General features: G+C 46.7%; 1 protein-coding gene across 2 annotated transcripts in view; it reads right to left on the bottom strand.

Annotated features, from left to right (window-relative positions):
• The window catches only part of PLCL2 (phospholipase C like 2), a 195,260-nt gene that overhangs the window by 37,303 nt on the left and 143,078 nt on the right, over window positions 1-14,879 (bottom strand). The gene's annotated exons all lie outside the window — the stretch shown is intronic.

Raw genomic sequence — 14,879 nt, 5'->3', positions numbered from 1 at the left:
AGGCCCTGCACTTTGGGATGGGGACCATCCGTCTACACAGGTGCAGTGCCTAGAAGCCGCCCTCACAGGCAGGCTTGTAATAATGCTGTTAAGTGGAGCCTTTACAGTTCTTAAAAGGATAAGAAGATGCAGGAAAACCACCCAAACCAGCTCCTCCTGAGCTGGTAAAAGGGCAGACACTGCAGTTGCCAGACCATGTCGGTAAGTGAAGCAAGAGATAACAGCTAATTCTGGCCAAAGAAATTAACATCTTCGTTAAGTTTTAGAACACTTCACTTGAAAACCCATACTAGCTAGGTAAACAGTCTTTTGAAAAACATGACGTGATACAATTTCACGGTGCTACATCATTTAACAGTCAAAATATACGGTGGGGGGCTTCCCTGGTGGCGCAGTGGTTGAGAGTCCGCCTGCCGATGCAGGGGACCTGGGTTCGTGCCCGGGTCCGGGAGGATCCCACATGCCGCGGAGCGGCTGTGCCCGTGAGCGATGGCCGCTGAGCCTGAGCATCCGGAGCCTGTGCTCCGCAACAGGAGAGGCCACAACAGTGAGAGGTCCGCGTACCGAAAAAAAAAGAGAAAAAAAAAAAAAAATATATATATATATATGGTATGTTCAAAAGCATGAAAGTTTGAAGGCTGTGGGCATATTACACAAATTCAATGACATGCTTGGAGACATGAACTAAAACTTGGGGGAAAAGTCTAGAAAGCAGCAAACGACCATATCTCAAGCACAGCCCTGGCTGGGCCTGCTGGGTCTGCTCTTCTGTCAAGTGGATTGTCTTTGCGCCTTGGCTGCTCTGTGCCAAAGACCCTACAATTAGGTTCCTCCGACTCCGTGACCCCAAGTTTGTGTTTCTAGAAAAGAGCTGTGGGTTATTTTTCTTCTGGAATGTTAACCAGAAGAATGTATACCATTCTCTTCTGGAATGCTCAAATTCCTTTCTGGTAATGAACTTGAGAACCAGGGAAATAAACAGTAGGTCATCAAACAGCAGAGGAAGGGCAAATGGAAAGGCCATAGTCAGTGATTCCTGCGAGAGTGTAGTTCATTCTGCTCTAAAGGGAACAGAGGCACAGGCCACACAAACAAAACACAAGGCCAGGCCCTGGGCCCACGGTGGACCTTTCCACTTATAGCCACAGGGTTAAATTTTAAAAATTGGTATGGCCACACAAAAGTATATTATTTGATTTTTATGTAAAGAACAATGTTTTAGAAATTTATTGCTTCTTTCCATGTCATCTCTCAAAAATTTAAACAGCTCAGATTTTTTATAGAGGGAGGTGCTTGTTTCACATAATTTTCCAATCATTGTTTCAAAACACTGCAACTTAAGTATTTTAAAGGGTTTGTTTTTGAGGGGCTTAAAGCTTAATGACAAAAGATGGAATGTAGTGCTGACAGATTATCATGTTTTAAAAAAATTAATAAAGAAGTGTAAAGATGATACATAATTACATTAGCTAAGAACATTAGTGCAACTGCATATAATGGAATGTAGTAAAGAGAAATTTCCAGTCCTATCAAGTTTCCCGCCTCCCATCACAGATAAACCTAGATGAAAACCAAACAGCCATAAAAATAAAATAAAAATTTTAAAATACATGATACATACAATACTAAGATAGGAAGAAGAGGCTTTGCCTTGAAGGGAAGGGGGGCTCAGTCAGAAACATGACAGCATTTCCTCTTTGATGGAAACAAACGGCATTTATTCATGCCAAACATGAAGCAGATGACCTTTCAAACATCCTGGATGGGATTTTCTATACCAATCTAAATGATCTGAATCGAAAATGTACCATGTAGCACACGGCTCAAGATTTTCAGAAGCAAGTATAATTTTAAAAAATACTCCGTAAGAGACATATTGATCTTAAATTTATATACCTAAAGATTACTTTTTCAACTGCAAATTTACTTAGCTATCCTAAAAAACGCTTTTATCACAAACATACCCAGTGCAAAAATATTTCTATGTGTGTTGAAAATAGAAACCAAAATCATAGGGTAGAATATTTCAAATGGTGGCAAAAGAAATATATATTTATAATTTTAATTTATTTCAGATTTCCCAAGTTAGGGAAATTATTAGCTATTAATTAGCTAATAATTAGTTAGCTATTTCCTGGAAGATGGAATAACACAAGTCTACCTGGGATCTCGCTCAAGAGGTCAATTTGTCAAGTTTTACAAGTACCTCAAAATAATATGGTCTCATGTCCCAACATCAAAGTCCCTTGAGAACAAAATATGGATCATTTTTTCCAACGAACGTATATATAGAACGTGTTAAAATATACAGGTTTTGTAAACTATACGCTCTGCCCCCCAAACCCCAGGGGTCTGAAGTTCGGGTGTGCCTCCAGCACGTGGGCACTGACGCCATAATCTCCATGGAGACGCAGAAATGCCTCATGACGTTTCAATAATTCGGCATTAGCAAAAGCCGAATTATTTTCAGATGGATTTTGAGCTGTTTAATCCCATTCCATTTATCTATCTGAGGTACAGTAGATAAACCAGGTCTCTTAAATATACCCTTAAAACCCAGAAGGATGCCACGCCCACAGCATTATGCTTCGTGAATGGACTGCGTGAGGGGGGCGTGCCTTCCTCCGCCAGCGCTCCACCTGGGGAATCCAGGTGAGACGGAGGGGCATCCCTCGCGTCCTCTGTGGAATCCAGTGACCATGCCACCCTTCTAAACACGGGCCACGGGACTCACCTGGGCTGGGATCAGACGAGGAACAAACAGCAGACCCTCCTCACTCCACTGTGTCGAGAAACAAAACGGCCTCTTCACCCCAATTATACTCAAAGATGAGCTTTTCACACGGAGGACACGTTTGTCTGGATGGCCCTCGGAAGTCAGTCCTTTCCCCTCTACCAGTTGGGCACGATCACCGAAACACACGAGGCCCTCGGGACGCAACCCTGTCCACCTCTCCCTTTCTTTTTACGCCTCTTATTTTAATTTTTGAACAGATAATATAGTCGCACGGCTCAACATTTAAAAAGTATAGACTGGTATACGGAGAACGACCTTTCCCTCCCCATCACCCAGCCTCCTTGGCCCCTCCCACTGGGCAACCACGGTTACCCCCTCCCTGAGAGAGCGGTGCCCTCAGCATCTCTCAAGGCTCTAGCCTCCTGCCTCACCTTTTAAAACACATGAGCAGGGACTTCCCTGGTGGCACAGAGGTTAAGAATCTGCCTGCCAAGGAAGGGGATAAGGGTTCGAGCCCTGGTCCGGGAAGATCCCACATGCTGCGGAGCAACTAAGCCCGTGAGCCACAACTACTGAGCCTGCGCTCTAGAGTCCACGCTCTGCAATAAGAGAAGCCACCGCAATGAGAAGCCCGTGCACCGCAACGAAGAGTAGCCCCAGCTCGCCGCAACTAGAGAAAGCCAGCACATAGCAACGAAGACCCAACACAGCCAAAGATAAATAATAAATTAATTAAAAAAAAAAAAACACATGAGCAAATAGCACACAGTTTGCCTTGCCTTTTTAAACTATGTATATATACATACACACACACACACACATATACATATGTTTTTTTAATCTTTATGTGTATATAAGATCTTCCTTATATAGGTATATATATGTAATCTGTGTGTCTGTGCAGGTGAATATATACACATACATATTTCTTTATTCTTTTTGAAGGGGTAGCATAATGTCCCATCATATGGATCTATCATAACATATTTGACAAGGACCCTCCTATTAAACACTTAGATGTAACATCTAGGCTGTTCTCAGTGTTATAAAGAAAACTCTATACACATGTATTTCCCCAAATATGTGATCAAATCTTTAGAATAAACTCTAAAAAAAAAAGGAATTACTGGGGCTTCCCTGGTGGCGCAGTGGTTGAGAGTCCGCCTGCCGATGCAGGGGACGCGGGTTCGTGCCCCGGTCCGGGAGGATCCCACGTGCCGCGGGGCGGCTGGGCCCGTGAGCCATGGCAGCTGAGCCTGCGCGTCTGGAGCCTGTGCTCCGCAACGGGAGAGGCCACGGCAGTGAGAGGCCCGCGTATCGCAAACAAACAAACAAATAAGAATTACTGGTTCAAAGTGTACATGATTCGTAATTCCAAAATTCACTGCCATGTGGCCTTCCCTAGGTGTGGACCCAATTTATACCCCCTAACAATGTGACAGTTCCCAGTTTCCCCTATATGCCCACCCATCAGTCATGGTCTGTGTGTGACGGAACTCTGGGGTCTTTGATATAAACGTTTGGATCTGATGCGTGAAAAGTGGCATCTCCTTGAAACACCTCATCCTCCAGGAGATCACAGCGTCCTCCTCCTACCCGTCTGGCTGCACCCTAACCTCCGGGGTCGCTCTCCTGTGTCTCCCCAACGTCCAAACGGTGAAGGCCCAGGGCTCCATCTTCTCTATTCATTGTCACTGCTCAGAAGAGCTCGGTCTCCAAGCTTCAAAGACCTCTTTCGTGCCCATGGCTTCCAAATTCATTGCCTCCAGTCTGGACCCCTCTCTGAACTTTAGACTTGGAAGTCAACCAGGCAGACCAAACTTAACACATCTACATCCAAACCTCTGATCTTCCGTCTCAAACCCTCTCCCCACAGTCCTCTCCATCTTGGTAAAGAGAACCCAACCAAGAATCCTGCAGTCCTGCCCTCTTTCCTCCTGCCCCACGTCCAATCCATGAATAAATCCTGATAGCCGTCACCACCGCCCAGATCCCCCCAGATCAAGCCGTTCAGTGGCCTGGATGGTTGCAAAAGCCTCCTGGGTGGTCCTCCAGCACCTGCTTTCATCCCCACCCCTTACCCCCTGCTTATCGGATGCAGCCACTCTTCTGCTCAGACCCTCAGGAAGAGCTTCCATCTCTCTGAGAGCAGAGCTGGCGTCCTCGTAACAGCCTGGCCCGTTGTCACCTGGCTCCTGCCCTCCTGGCCCCTTGCTCCCAACGCTGTAGCCAGGTGGCCCGTCTTCCTGAAATAATCTCCTTCCAGATATCTGATAAGCTTGCTCTCTGCCTCCAATCATGCCTGCACAGATGTCACCGGTTCCCTGAGGTCCTGGCTAAGCACTTTATTGAAAAGAGCCGCTGCCCACCCCTGCCCCCGCCCTGTCCCCCTCTCTGCCTCACTGATTCCAAAAAACTCACCACTGTCGGACACAGTGAGCGTTGTATTTACTTGCTTTTTTATTTTCTGTCTCCCATGACTCGACTTCAGCTTTGAGAAGGCCGGAGTTTAGACTCTGCGCTCATAACTGTCCCTCTACCTGTAGCAGGTTTGCATCGTTTATGGGTGAGTCTGGACATCCTTTCATTTTAGAGTCTTTTGAATTTCCCTTGTTGTGAACTGTGTTCATATTCTTTGCAAAGAATACAAACATGAGGGTTGTTGGCCTTTTTCAGACTGATTTTAGGAGTTCCTTGTGTTGTTAGGGATATTAGCCTTTCCTAATACGTATTGCTAACATATTTTTCTTAGTTTCTCGTTGTTGTTGCAGCTTTGCTTCTGATCCTTTTTGGCACACAGAATTCTTTGTATGCAGTCTAATCCATCAAAGGGGTGTGTGTGTGTGTGTGTGTGTGTGTGTGTGTGTGTGTGTGTGTGTGTTTGAATGTTTTGCTGCACCTTCTGGGTCTGTGCTATCTCCCGTCTGTGCCGCGGCCACTGCTGGCCCGCGCCTGGCTGTCCCTGCGGGGGGCTCCTCTCCTGCCTGGAATTCCCGCCCCACCAGCCTTGCTCCCAAACCACTTTCCTGACTCAACTGCAGCTCCAAAACTCTGGTTCCGTGCTGACCCGATGGGTCAGTCACGGGCTGTGCTGTCCTCTCACCGGAGGACCAAGTCCCCTGTGCAGTGAGGATTCTGCTTGCGCCTCTCCTGCGCTCGGCCTGGAGCCCTGGGGCGGGGAAGTGAGGTCCCCAGCCTCCCTCAGACTGAGAGTAGGACCCTGATAAACGTCTGTGAAGAAACAAATGGACGAATAACCGTAGCATTCCACGTTCAATTCAATTCAACAAATATTTACTGAGTGCCAGCTTTGGCAAGGCGCTGCTCTTGGCGTCGGTGGGAGACGATATGAATAACAAAGCTCCCTGCTCTCAAGGAGTATACATTCTAGTTGGAAGGAGACACACAATAACCAAGGGACATAAGCAAATGATACTGTGGTTGGAAGGTAATGACTGCTATAGGAAAAAAAAAAAAAGTAGAGCAGGGCAGGGGCCCAGATGTGCCGGCTTGTTCTTAAGGTTTGAGGTTGAAGTAAAACATCCAGGTCTGAATTATTAATACAAACTCGCAATCATATCCTGGGATTGCCTAGATTTCCTCCCAACGCTTTCTTCGTTAAAGAACTCATCCATAGCACAGGGAAATCTACTCAATGTTCTGTGGTGACCTAAACGGGAAGGAAATCCAAAAAAGAGGGGATGTATGTATACGTATAGCTGTTTCACTTTGCTGCACAGTAGAAAGTAATACAACATCGTAAAGCAACTATACTCCAATGAAAATTAATTTAAAAAAACCCAAGAACTCATCCATTCAAATAACTCCTCCATTTGGATGATACTAATTCTATCTGTAGACGCCACTCCACCCCAAGCTTTGCTACAGTTGCTTCAACAACGTGCTAGCTATTTCCATTTGACCCTCTGCTATGGTCTGTTTGGTGTCCCCCTGCCCGGCCCCAATCCATATGTTGCAACCCTCATGCCCAAAGGGATGGTGTTAGGAGGTGCGGCCTTTGGGAAGTGCTTAGGTCAGGAGTATGGAGCCGTCATGAACGGGATTAGTGCTCTTTTAAAGCTCTACCCCTTCCACCATGTGAGGACCCTGCAAGGAAGTGCCAGCCCTGAACCAGGAAAGGGGCCCTCACCTCGCGATCCTGGACGTCCCAGCCTCCCGAGCTGTGAGAGGTAAGTCTCTGTAGTTTTAAGCCCTCTGGTCTGTGATACTTTGTTCTAGCAGCCCGACTGGACCAGGACAGCCACCCTACATGATCCCAGGCCCAGCACGCCTGAACCAGACCTTCACAAGCACCTTCCCCCTACCCCAGTAGCTCAGGCCCCCACATTCCAGTGCTGTGTGGACTATTGGAACACGGAGGACACAGGAGAGAGACGGGTCAGTCAGTGAGTCCCCAGGCCTGTCCCAAACTACTTCATGACCCCACGGCCTATGGCAGATTCCAGAAGTGTTCAAGACGTTGGCAGACAGAGCTTGAAAGAAGGGCTTTATAACCAGATACATTTGGTTTGGGAAATGCTGAGTTGAACTAGGGAACATTTAGCATGTTGATGTGTCCTAAGAATCTCCAAAGGGGAATACGTTGTGTTATGAAGATTTGGTGATGAAACCCTTTGCCCCAGGAGCATATGACTAGCGTTCCTCAAATCAGGCTTTGGGCAATGTTGGCCTTAGAAGTCAACGCCAAACACTTTATCCTTGAATTAAAAGGCTCCCGCCATAGAACCCAATCTCTACTTCCAACCCTAATTTCTGCTGCTTCCCAAAGCAAACATTTCCCTTCGGACAGGACAACATACGTCATGGGCATGGAAAGCACATCTGGATGATGAAGCCTCTCCCCTCTGGCCCACCAGAAAAGCCCTGTCCCTCCGCTCTCCTCACACGGACCGTACATGCCTCTCTCAAGCCCCTAGTTCAAGCCCTACCCGCTCCCTGCCAGCAAAACCCCTGGCCTGCTCCCTCTCTCAGATTCCACTTATACCCGTTGCCTCATCTACTGGCTTGGTTGTGTTTTGTAACTTTAAATGGTAGCAGAGACCGTGCGTTAGTTTTTGCACCTCTAATAAATACTTAGTACACACTAAACACATTCCACAGATGCGCGACTGCATTTTTCCTTTACTGTGTTAACACGCGTAATGACGTATTTTTGACAAGGCACTGACCTATAATGAAAGAATACAGGTTAATTAAAATTGTTTCAAATTCCTTATTCTTAGAAGATTTACCTCTAAATATTGTTAAAACATTCTTAGAATGCATTTGTTCACTTCACCCACTACAGTCCCTTATTTATGTTCTATTATGTATCATATAGCATATCATGTCATATGATTTGTATACCACAGAATCTGAAGGACAGAAAAAGCCTTAGAGACCATCTAGGCTATTTACTTCATGTTAAATCCAAGAATACCTAATCAGATGTGTGTGTGTGTGTGTGTGTGTGTGTGTGTGTGTGTGTGTGTATAAAACCTTCTGGTATTTGAGAAAGATGATTTAATTTACTGTGGACTTTACTTGACTTGTGGTTTTTCTCAAATTTAATAAACAAGTATAATGGAATAATAACAAAAATGATTTTTATGGGAGCACCAGAGTTGAAGGAAGCCTGACCCCTCCCCAGAAGATAATCTGCTGAGCTGCTGAGAGTTGCCATTTATTTATTTGTTTGTTTGTTTGTTTGTTTTTGGCTGCATTGGGTCTTCATTGCTGTGAACGGGCTTTCTCTAGTTGCGGCAAGCAGGGGCTACTCTTCATCGCAGTGCACGGGCTTCTCATCACAGTGGCTTCTCTTGCTGCAGAGCACGGGCTCTAGGCACACGGGCTGCAGTAGTTGTGGCATGTGGGCTCAGGAGTTGTGGCTCACGGGCTCTAGAGTACAGGCTCAGTAGTTGTGGCACACGGGCTTAGTTGCTCCACGGCATGTGGGATCTTCCCGGACCAGGGCTTGAACCTGTGTCCCCTGCTTTGGCAGGCCGACTCCCAACCACTGTGCCACCAGGAAGCCTGCGAGTTGCCATTAGGATGAAAAGTGATGCGTTCAGAGACTCTGGGTTTACAGGGAAGGAGGAGGCAGAGGAAGAAGTGACAAGAAAGCACAGCTTTGGGATCTGCGCACAGGACAGATATCCAGGGAGGTCACACATCCGCCCATCTGCCTCCCCTTCACTCCTGGCACTGGGAAATGTCACCAGTGAAAGCCGTGCTGGGAAGAAGGAATCGCTCTCATCAATCCGGCAGGCAGGCACGGAGCAGTCACCCTTTGCAGGGCAGGGAGGGGTGGGGAGAGGCTCAGAGGTGAGCATGAACCCAGGAGGGGCCTCTCTGCTCCACCCTCTAAAGAGAGCTTCTCGTTCAAATGCAAATTCCTGGGCCCCAACCTCCAGGATTCAATAGTGGGGGGCGAAGCAAAGAAACTGCACTTTACACAAGTGTCCCTAGGAGACTCTGACCACACTTGTAGGAAATCCTGCTGCGATGACAGCTATGTGGTCGTCTGAAGGCAGGACGGGGTAATGGGCACCTGAGACGGTGGGGTGTGGTGAGACAGCTGGTTCCTACAGACTGCCTGCTTGTTTAGCCTTCCTGCCTGAGTTGGCCTAGTTGTCACTTTTGTGATCATCCCTCTACCCTCCCTTACCATCAGCAAAGGTTCCTTTTGAGGGAATTAAGAAGGATGGGGCGGGGGGCAGGCTGGCCCACCGACAATGACCTTGCTACTTCTTGGCTTCTGTGGCTTCACTGTTAGTTAATTAAAGTGCCCGGGAGAGCATCTGGTGATTCTTAGAAGAGGAAAGAGGCCGAGGGTCCCAAAGGAGTTAAGGGTTCACGTGTCTCACCTTCAGAGAGGTCACTCTTCACCTTCAAAGTGAGGCATTAACTCTCCCCCTTGAAACGCACGCTGACACGCTGACAGACATCCGTGCCATCGCGTGGGACTGCTTATTTGATCTTCTCCTTTCAGGTGACTGTAATCAGGCCGTTCCAAAATTGCTCCTTAGGCAACTGATCTGAGGTCACTGTATTCTCGAACCCGTGGGGCTATCGGGGACGCATACAACTCACTGTCACTTACAAGGAGGAAAATGAGCCAGAGAGAAGTCGAGTGACTAATGTAATACCACACAGCAAGACATGGTACAGGGGGCCCAGGAGCCTGTGCTGGATCCCCAGGGAAGAACCCCTTACTTCTGTAAATTGGGGCTGAGAAACAGCCTGACATAAGCGAAGACAAAAGTTATAGGCTCCCAGGCTTCCTTTTGCAAACACTGTTAACGGAACACTGTGAAGTGTTTTCAGAATGACTCGTACAGATGATTTTACGTTTGCTGTGTTGAGCCAGACAATGATGTGAGCAAAGCAAGTGATGGATGGTGACAGGTTACTTATCCGGAAACCTTCCCTGCTAAGAACACACTGCAATCCCAGGAGTTTGCAGAACAACAGAGGCCTCTGAGCAATGTCATGTAGGTCTGCCTGGCATCCTGCTTGTTCTCCTCACACGGACGCGTCAGGCTCTCTCTGCTTTGAGGTAAGATAAATCTATCAAGCTTGGTCCCAGGGGAAAGGCCGGCAGACCAGAAGCAGCAAATCAGAAAGAGAACAAAAGAGTCATGTACAAACAGGCGGTGGGAAATGCAGCACGAACTGTAGGAGCAGTAGGGGGTGAAAGCCGAAGGAGAGGAGATGGAACTAAACTATGACCCCTGGGATGGGATCTGAACAGGAAGCCCCAGTGCACAGCGTAAGGGCCCTGAAAACGTAAGGCTCCTGGGGGCATCGCTGCATTAACCACAGCAAATAACCACCCTGGGTCATCACAAGTTCAAATTACTTTTGGCAGCCCAATTTAAGAAAGCAGAGATGTGTAGAATCCATTACAGAAAAATTTCCAGTAAGCAGATTAAAATGAAGGGCAATTAAAGCTTTTGTTATTTTGAAAGCTGCCTTCCATCCCACTTTACTCAGTAATGATGCACCCCTGCCATGCATGGGAGCCCCTCAGAGCTTTCAGAATAGAAGCTTCTACTTCTACTTGGAAAGAACAGGGACCCGACTCTCCTCCCAGAAGAGGAGCCAGGCTCTCACCCACTGGGTGCAGACACCACCTCTGCACCTGGCCTGCCCAGAAAGCCAGGGTGGCAGGAGTCCCGGGCGGTAAGCACCTGCCTCACCCACCTGGCCCCAAGCCTGGTGGGCATGACCACGCCTCCTCCAGGACCACGCAAGTCAAGGATTCCTGTCGCAGCTTCCACCGCTCCATCCCTTCCTTCCTCTTTCTTAAACTTAGTAAATTAAATTAAGTTTAAATTTAGCAGTGATTTAATGTTTGGCAGAAGGATGCATACACCTAGTTTAAAGATAAAGAGTTGTCACCAATCCCCCCTCTCCAGAAGCGGTTAACATTCAACCCCTTTAGCTGAGTTTGTTTCCTTTTTGAGTATCTATGCCCCTATTGCTAAGTAACAGGCATATACTGTTTAGATTTTTTGCCCCAAGCATTACTTGTTAAACTGCCCAGATGAAGGATGAGAATTTGGCTATTTTCAAGCTCCCCACCGTCAGGACTCTCGGCCGTCTGGGACCTAGCTGCTCCTGAATCCAGCTTTCGGACAGCTCTCCCCTTTTATTCCCACCTCTACCCCGACCCCCAGAGGCATCTCCTGCCACCGGGTCCCAGCCTGCTGGGGTCTCCACCAAGTCAGACTGTGCCCCCATCCCCACCAGCTTCAGGCTCAGCCTTCTTGAGTCAGCTAAGTCAACTTTCCTTTTCCTGTTTCCAAAATTTTGTTGCTCCCATTTTCTTTGTCCTTGTAAGTTTTTTATTAAAAAAACAAACAAACCCTACTGTCATTTTAATGAGGCTCAGAAAGGAGTGGACCTTCAATGCATGTGTTAATGCACCATCTTGGACAGGAAGTAAGCTATTGGCAGGAAATAAGTCATTGATTTCTTTTTTTCTTCCCAGAGAACAAATGCTTTTCCATTTAAATTCACCTGATGAAAACATCCAATGCACCGAAGCAAAGCAGTCTGGACTACCTCCTAGATCATCTTCCTATTCTTTACGGAACAGATCGATTCAGTGACTAACTAAAATTCAAACACAGGCTTCTGTTTTGGGGCCACTGAAGGAGAGAAAGAGCTAGACATCAGAAAGTGGAAAAGATGTTTCCCCTGAAAGAATCCGGCTAATCTTTTATCAGCTTTTGTAAACTTTTGAAAAAGAACTTGTATGAACTTTTACAATGCTTCTCCCTCTGGAGATTCCGGCCCTGCCCCCGCCCCCGTGTGTGTTCCTTTCCATCACCCACTTGGATACTTCCTGGGAGAACAAGCATTTCTTAGACCCAGTAGGACGTGTGCTCGTTACTTCACACAGACCCGGTCCCGCACGGCCGTACCATCCACCACTTCTCTGTCTTTCTCACTCGCACGGCAGCCTGGATCCACTCATCCCACATCCCTCCCCGCGATCCCAACATTCAGTCCGTCCCTGTCGCTGGCACCACTGGCCTCTGGCTCTGAGCAAATGCTCCACATCCTGCCCTTCCTGTCCCCCCTTCTACCGCACCCAAGAGCCGGCGCCACCCCCCCTTCTCAGTGGAAAACACTCCTCCACCCCAGGATGCGTCCACACGCCACGGCTCTCCCTTTCCAAGGTCAAGTGTTTCACAGCCACGCTTGATTCCTGCCCCCCTCACTTCCTGCATCCTTTATCCTGGGCTCATCTTTTAGCATCTTTCTCTTCGCCTCTTCACTGGATCTTCCATATTCCTAGGAACGTGGTTTTCTTATTAAGATTTCCCTTTAACCCACCAAACTTCTGTGCTGGCATATTCTCGTCTTAAAAGAGTGGGCTACACAGCCTGCCCCAACTGCCCCTCACCTGGCTGTTCTCACCTCCCTTCCTTGGTCCCTTTGGGTCCCTGTCTGCTGCGCGAGCAGCTTCCTGGCCCACCTTGGCTGTGGGTCTTCACTTACCGGCGTTCCTCACCGGCCTCAGTCTCTCCTCCCAATAACGGCCTCAGCAGACTCATTTCTAGCTCCAAAAAATCAGTTACACAGCGGGGAGTCTGAACCTGTCCCAACTAGGCGCACTTTTCAACACGGGACTGGAGGCGGGTGGCGTGTAACTCCTTATTTTCAGTTATTTACGTGAAGGTTTATCTAATAAGAATATAGGTTTGTGTTTAAAAGTGTGGAATACTTCTAAAATAATCCTCTCTTCCAGCACTTTGGTGACCTATACCTTCACTTTGTCATTGCAAGATTAAAGATCTGCAAGCAGAACAATTACTCACCAAAAGTAAGATCTTATGCAAATGCTATTGAGCCCAACACAAATGAGCAACTCTTCAGATGACTAAGAACGATATGCCTTACGATAACTGTAAACATAAGAAACAAAGATCAAGAGACTCTAAAATAAGCACTTGGGACAACAGAAGGGCTGTGTAGGCGGTCGGCAGTAATTATGAAACCGGGAGATGATCGTTATGTGCTTCTGAAGGGCTTTCAACCCGAAGCAACTCAGACCATTACACAGCGGTTGTCCCCACTCCTACCTCCCCAAGCAAAACCCTTAACAGACAAGACTCTTCAGCTTTTCAAATACAAGCAAATATATCCCTTACTGAAATCGAACAGAAAAACAACATGAAGCTGCATGATGCTAGACGTTATCAAATTTCATAAGCCAAGGAAGCTGCAAAGAATTGCCAATAACTCAAATTGTTAAATGAATAGCCAGTTCTTTTTTTCCGATAAATTGTGGTTTCAGATTCTAACGGTCCACAATTCTCATAGCAATACATGCATTTAATAGAATCGAATACTTCATAAAAGTCAAATCACATTTAGCCAGTTAGTATCTGAGCGACTCTGCTGTGCAGATGTTAGAACAGATGTCACGGGTAAAACAGAGAGTCACTCAGCATGCAAGCCTGGTGCACAGGAGGTCACTGTCCCGTTTGGAAGATGGGACACGTTAATAAAAGACACAGTGACCGAGGAGGCTTGATCGGCTGAACCAGATACACGTCTGAAGGGCTGAATGGAATGGGTCCGAACACACATCCCAGAATCAGGAAAACCCCTGGGAGACTAATGAGATGAGAAGAAGACAAGGAAAGACTGGCAGAGTGGAGGGAGACAGAGGTCCTACCTTGTGGAAATCTAAGTGGAAACACACAGGGGATGGCAGAGGAGGCGGGGCAGCCCAAAGCCCGGCTGCACGAACAACCTCCCATCTTCCTCACTGTTCCCGACAACCTCCAGCGGGTCCTGCCCACAACAGTCCTCTGCACACAGCTATTATGATGGTCACCTGAAAGCTCAGCTTCTCTCCCCTTCCACTAAAAAACCAGGGGTTCCCCACTGCCTCACAAGCCGAGTTCAGGCTCCTGAGTCACACACAGTAAGTACTCAATGCGTCTGACTGTGCGTGGTTACTTCCATACGTCCTGTTTGATTTGAAGGTTCTAGAAGACAAAAACCAATCTTGCTTATTTTTTTTAAATATTTTGGTATGTAACAGCTCTTACAAGTATCTTAGGCACAGTACAAGTTCAAAACATATTTATTAAATAAATGAACAGATGACTTAATTAATACTTTTTAATATAACATTGGCAAAGTGGGTGGGCCAGTTGGCAATGACTTTGCATAGGAAGTTAGAAGTTTAGATTTGGTCAGCTACTCAATGATTTTGTATAGGGTAGTGACATGATAAAAAGTGGTATTTGACGTAACTTGCTTTAATTGTGGTCGTAAGTGTCCCAGAAAGGGCTAGAAGTAGAAAGATTACTTTGCTAATAATATTTTGCTAACAAGATGAGGATTTTTGTCTCTTGATTAGTCACTAACGTGCATATTCTTCCATAAACACCAAAAGAGAAATTGTCGCATGTATCTTTGCCTTTCATCTATTTTAAACGAGTTCATTTCTGAGATAAGAGATGACTTTTTTTTACGGCTAGGTAACAGTTATGGCCTCTTGATTTGAAAGAACAGAAACCAAAAACCCTACAAATTAAGGACAGATACTCTTATTTATGAATTACAAATATTCTCCACATTAGAACGTTCCAAATTGACACTCAAAATTTGAAAA

This window comes from Monodon monoceros, unplaced genomic scaffold (genome assembly GCF_005190385.1).
Source record: "Monodon monoceros isolate NGI ecotype Baffin Bay Population unplaced genomic scaffold, NGI_Narwhal_1 Super_Scaffold_11, whole genome shotgun sequence".
NCBI lineage: Eukaryota > Metazoa > Chordata > Mammalia > Artiodactyla > Monodontidae > Monodon > Monodon monoceros.
This window is presented reverse-complemented; position numbering and strand designations above follow the sequence as displayed.